The sequence below is a fragment of the Protopterus annectens genome, chromosome 2.part1 (assembly GCF_019279795.1).
Source record: "Protopterus annectens isolate FY-2018-M chromosome 2.part1, PAN1.0, whole genome shotgun sequence".
Taxonomy (NCBI): Eukaryota; Metazoa; Chordata; order Ceratodontiformes; family Protopteridae; genus Protopterus; species Protopterus annectens.
In genome coordinates this window covers 796429066-796435606 of record NC_056729.1, presented here as the reverse complement: position 1 = coordinate 796435606, position 6541 = coordinate 796429066, and positions in this window count along the sequence as shown.

The following is a 6541-nucleotide window of genomic DNA, read 5'->3' as shown; positions in this document are numbered from 1 at the left end:
CTATTTTTGAAATATTTATGAATGTTCATTATTTCTAGTTTGTTGTGTTGCCATCCAAAAAAAAATTATTTTGGGTCACCCAATGACCATGTTGCCCTGCTCAGTTCTTTTGCATATGGCTTTTATATTTCCCACTGGATTGCCATCTCTCTGTATCTTTATTATGCCACTATGTTAACTGGTGGCTGTTCGCATGAATCATTACATGCACAGACACCTGGGTTAAAGTTGACATTCATACACCAACACAAATGTGAAGGCACACATACAAGATATGGACATTTTGGTATTCTCTCAGGCAGTCCACTGGCCAATGTAGTGAGGCATACATCACAAGTATTAAACAGTGTAGATCAAAGTACTTGTGTTATGATGTCATTTTCACGGTGTTGTTTTAGAAGGTAGACTCATGTGAGTGTTGCATGACACAGTGTCATGGCATGCTTCTTTTCAAATGTCAAGATATGTAAGTGTGCTGGCTGTGCACATGCTTGTCATGCATAATGATGGCTGATAAACAACTGTTCATGTAATGGCAGAATTTCCACTGGTAAGCTATGTTATGCATGCAGTAGCATGGCTTGACATAAGCTGCTGTCATTCTGTGATGGATATAGTGGCCTTGGCATGAGCCTGTATTGAAAACATCCATAAGTATAGATAATAAGACATAGTGAATGTGTTGTGCATGATGAGTCATCAGCTATCAGCAAATATATTTATTATACTTTTCATACATAATAATTTTAGGCCATTTCATCTGTGAATGTGTTTTTAATGGCACCTGTAATGTATGCTGATATACCTTTATTCTCATATGCAGACATCACACATCACTGAGATGTTACTTAATGTCTGTTAGATTTCAGATGTGCACATCAGTTTCTGTTTGGTATCATCTATGATTTTCACAGGAATGTGTGGCCTGATAGACATGTGGTTTTAATTGTTATGGTTTGGATTACTGACCTTCATCACATATGATGGTACATTTCACTATGGCCATACTATTTTACATTTTTATTTTACATTTGTTGACTGGGATAGTCCGACTGGATATATGTCCATTCTATGATTTCATACTGACTATTTTCTGTCTGTGCATTGTGTCACAGTGGGTATGTTATGTAGTCATATAGTAGCAGGCATACGTATGTACTTTCTTTCTTGTCTTGTGATTCACCTTGACAGAATGTGGGGACTCTGCATGCTCACCCATCAGACGTCAGAGATGAGTGTATGCGAGACCACTGCCTAAATCCTCCAAAGACAATGATGACCATGATGGAGATGGTGATTATTAAGAAGCTAGGCCTGCATGTACTATCATCCCTGCTGTATCCCAAAGGAGACAATGCCCAGCACAACATCTAGACAAGTATTAGGAACAGATCTGGTAAGTGATGACTGTTGTCTTTTGGACAAAGATGAGGGGCATGATGGGGAAATCTTTCCAAGATATGGCAGAGGCTATGTGGGACTGATTCAGGGGAATTCTCTGGGAGATCATTTGTGATGTTCATCCCCATCAGGGCAGGCTGTCAGGACTGTAAACATTTCTGTGTGATCCACTTGTGCAATACTGCCATCATGATGTTTGCCATATAAGTGATTGGACTGTATATACACACTAGAATGCATAGCATTTTGCTGCCGTGCTTACATGATACACTGCCAAATGTACAATGAAGATGTCATGTGCCATTTAACATTATGTTGCAAAAGGTGCATGACGCATATTACCACATTAGACATTCATTCAACATTCATCTGTCCATACGTTTTGGCAGTTAACATGCTGCTACTTCTGCAAGATTTTCACTGTATACATGTGTGGGATTGACAGCAATTCACAAACACCATTTTGCTCATATTCCACATATACCACAGTGGTATGGGTATGATTTGTGAGTTGCCATATCATGTATGTTCAAAAGAAGGACAAGGACTTGCCCTGTATTTTGGCTGACACTTGTGCTGTCACACTGGCATACTGGCAATGTGTGTGGTATGTGCTGGCAGTGATGATGCCATGTTGTATCATATAAATGTGCCTGCTACATATGTGTAATCCTGCTTTACTGAATGCATGGATCACCAATGTGCCATTCATGTATACACCATAGTAATGATACATTATTCATTAACATTACAGCATGCCTTTTTGGCCTATGTTATATTTCCACATTCATTTCTTACACACATAAATTCATACATTTTGGCATATGGTGTACATTTGCACTGATTTATGTACATGTATTTGAATATATTCTGATCAAGAGAGAAGCACTATTATACCTTAGGACTGTGAGCAATCATTGATTTCTTGTTAATGTGCAGTAATGCTGCTCACAGGTTGGTCCTTTGCTCATTCATACCCATGGTCAGGGATATCTAACCACAGGTATTTATTCTACATGTTAGTTTACTTCAGCATGACAGTATATATATATATATATATATATATATATATATATATATATATATATATATATATATATGTATGTGATAACAATTATTAGCATGTTTACCTATGCCTGCTGCTTTTATATAATTGCACAGTGCTGTCTGTCTGTGTGATTTAAACATGACCATTTTTGTTGACATTGGAAATGCAGTATGCCCAGGTCATATACATTAACCATTCGCTTCAATGTAGTTTGGTCTGACTTCACCACCATCCTATGTGGTGTACACATGTATTTGCAATGTGTCCCCTTATATATTATTGTCCTGCATTATTGTTTGCCTACTTTGCTTTGCTGCCATGTCCTCCTTGATGTGGGCCCATGTTGTCCACCTCCCTTCCACCCTTGTAGGTATTTCATGCACATATGCATGTTTTATATTCATCTTTGTTAGAGATTCTTGTCCATTTCCATACAGTTGTTTTGTTAGAAGATCAACTTGTGCCAACCCTATGGGTATTAGACAGATGCAGGACATATGTACACATTTCTGGCTACTGCTTGCAATGTATACTTGGTCTTGTTATACTTGTGTGTTACATACTTACCAGTGTACATTGTCAAAACTCATGTGTACAACCTGATATTTGTTATATAGCAGTAATCATATATTTCTGACTCTACATTATTACATGTCATTGGTATGTGTATGTGTATTGACATTGCTTCTGATATTTTCCTGCTAGGCCAATGAAACAAACATACAAAAATACATACATTTGCATACACATAGATTCATAGGTTGGTACTAGGCTATCGGCCCTAGGGTCTATACAAGCCTAGCCAACAATTCCCACAATATTTACTTCCCTGGACCCTGGTCTTGCAGGGTGACTGACGTGATCCCTGGGGTGAATTTCCGATCTTCCATCGAATTGTCAAGGTTCCTTTTGAAGAGGGCCAAGGAGGCATGCTGCTTGACATGTATGGGAAGTCTATTCCAGAGTATGGGGAGTCTCTGGGTCAGGAACCTATCCCTCCAGCATGTTTTGTTCATTGTGATGACAAGGTTTAGATCCCTAGAGCGTGTGGCTCTAAGGGATTGGGATTTCTTTATGTGGAGCATGTCCAACAGCTTAGGGTTTGACATGGCCTTGTACGTTAAGCAGAGATCACCTCTGAGTAGATGATATGCCACAGAGAACAGCTGGAGTTTTTTTTGATGGTCAGCATACGGCATCTGCTTTAGGCCTGTGATCTTTTAGTGAGGTATTTCTGCGGCCTTTCCTGTTGCAGATGTCTTGTGAGGTACATACCAAAAGGGGTGTTGTACTCTATAATGGGTCTAATGAGGTATGAGTACAGTGGAACAATTACCTCCTTTTTTTCTAGATGAAAAGCCCTTAGTAATGAGGTGCCACATAGAAGGATTTCCTGACTGTTGTGGCGATGTGGTTATCGAAGGTGAGACCATTGTCCACCTGTGTCCCTAAGTCTCTCATCACACTTTTGGTGTTTAGTGTACTGCCACCTATGTGGTAATTCATGGGTACATGTTTTTTTCCCAAAGGGGATAGCTATACATTTCTTGGCATTAAGCTTGAGCCCATAAGTCTATTCCTGTGTGTTGCCTTTGACATGGCATATATCTGTGACATATGTATTCCATTACATGTCTGATCTGTGTACACTTTCTTTTGAAGGTAACAGCCAGTTTGCTGCTTTGCTACAGTACTGCTGTTTGGAACTGTGCTTGGCTGTTTGTTTTTTGCATGCATAGTTGGAGGTTCGGTTCTCTTCTCTGATGGTATTCTCCAGCATGTCATAAGCTACATTTGCTCATCTGTACTGCTGCTTGGCTTACACTTGCACTGCTGACATATTATTTGGGTGATTAAATCAATTTCAGTGCTTACTGTGATCCCTATAATACACAACTGCCATCAGTTATACACATCCAAGTATGACTGTCACACAGTTTTCAACATGTCCTAACATAATAGTGCATAGGTACATATGTATTTCTACATTTTACCATAGCTGGTATGCAACTCCCCTATGGTTGTCAACATTCCAGTGCCCATGTTATAGGTGTGCCACCTGTGTAATTTATCTTTTCATAATGTTTATTTGTTTATTTCCTACCTTTGTCTGTCATTTGTTGCAAGTTTTGTTATATGTGTACACCTGCTGTGTTGGTCTTTTTCTCCTCTTTCCCTTTCTTTACCTTTCCTTCTATTCTCCAGAAAATAAATGAGGCCTATTCCCACAAAAAAATAAAAATAAAAATTCCCATGCTCCTCTGATGGTCCTTCAGATTTTCCTATTCCAACATTCCTCTTGTGTGTTCAACTTCTTCACCCATCCCCAAACTCTGCTTTTCTATCTCCCTATTTCCTTGGGTGTGTGCATTGCCTGTGTTCCTCACACATGTCCCGCACCCATTGTTAGCTACTGTTAGTGGTGGCAAAGTGGCCATGATTGCCCTTCACCTTTATTCATTTTTTATTAGATATTTTAAGGATTGGGTTGGAATCCATAAGTGAAAGCAAGTATAGTTTACTATTAAATGACCTATGGAGATATCCCATAGTTGTCTCATTGCTTACTGGAGAGATTGTTGTACATATGCAATAGTCAATGGCATGCAGCTCACAGTGGGGTGGTATTTCCATACGTTTGTTAATGTATATGGAAGCTTTATGAGACAGTTTTCATGACTTACGGAGGGGCTGTGACTGATACACAGTGTGCCATTGCTACTGCTGAAGTCTGTTTTGTGCTGAGACATTCTAAGCTCACTGAAGTATGTTTACATATTCCAAAAGCACAAAAAACACTAAGCCACTACAGTGGTCACAGGCTCGATATAGAAAATGTGTACTTTTATTAAAATTAAACAAAGGATAAGCACTTTCATCTAAGAAGTGGAGTTTGTGGTTTGTAATTTCAGTCATTTTGTAAGCATATTAACATATTACAGGCTTATTTATTTATATATTTATTTTACATCTGTTGACTGGGAATGTCTGACTGAGCCGAAGTCCTTTTTCAGCAGAGGCCCATGCAGAAAAGCTCCAGATTTTACAGTTAATATTATTATTTTATGCAATAGTACAAAAAGTAATGGTACATGTACAGACAGATATTTAGCAGCAAAAAATACTCAGTTAAATACTTAGTTAATCATAATTTATACAGGTAATCCACAATTTTTGCACTGATATCAGTGAAATGTACCAGATTTTTTATGGAATCTGGACCATCATGTTGCACAGCATTCAGTTTCTTACTTTAAAACATTTTTTAAAAGTTTTTATTGAAGTAAAACAGAATGTGCAAGAAGTGTTTATGCTGACATGGCATTAGTGATTTGGAAAGTGCATAGGTGTATGTGGGGAGAATGCTATGAGAAGTGCTTATGCATACTGTGTGTTAAATGTTAAGGGAAGTTGTTATGCGTACTTGGGAAGAAACTGTATTGCTATCAGGTTTTGGTGAGGTTTATCTGTTGCAGTCTACTACACAAGCATAATGATCATATCTGTGTCTGGTATGCATTTTTTTGCAATATTGTAATGAAAATGCCCTTTATAAATAGTTATGCATTATAAAATCAGTTAAAGACAGAATAGCTATGCACTTCTTCACAATGCAATACTGGAGACACCCTTTATAAATACTTCTGTGTTATGAAATCAGTTAAAGCTAGAATACTGCATTTATATATTGACATATCTTTTACATTTGGTTGCAGTAATGTACTGAATGCACTATAGTGCTTCTTTTGCCATCCTTTATAAATGATCTTCTTATATATATAATCAGTTAAACACACAGTACTATTTATTGCTTTATTCATGCTTACCAGTTTATTCAACCAGCCTCACAGTTCTTCTTTCCTGCTGCCACCTATTGTGGGTAATTTCCTCCCCAGCTATAAAAGAAGATGTAAGACATGGGTTGTTAACCAGTATTTCACCTGTTTTGTTATTAATATTACAGATATGACTAGTACTTATATACAAGGCATTTTATTCACTGCAGTACTTGATTAGTATGTGTATTTTAAATATGTATTACTGTCTAAAGTCCCACACTGTGCCAGTCTTCCATTTACTGCAAGTTACAAA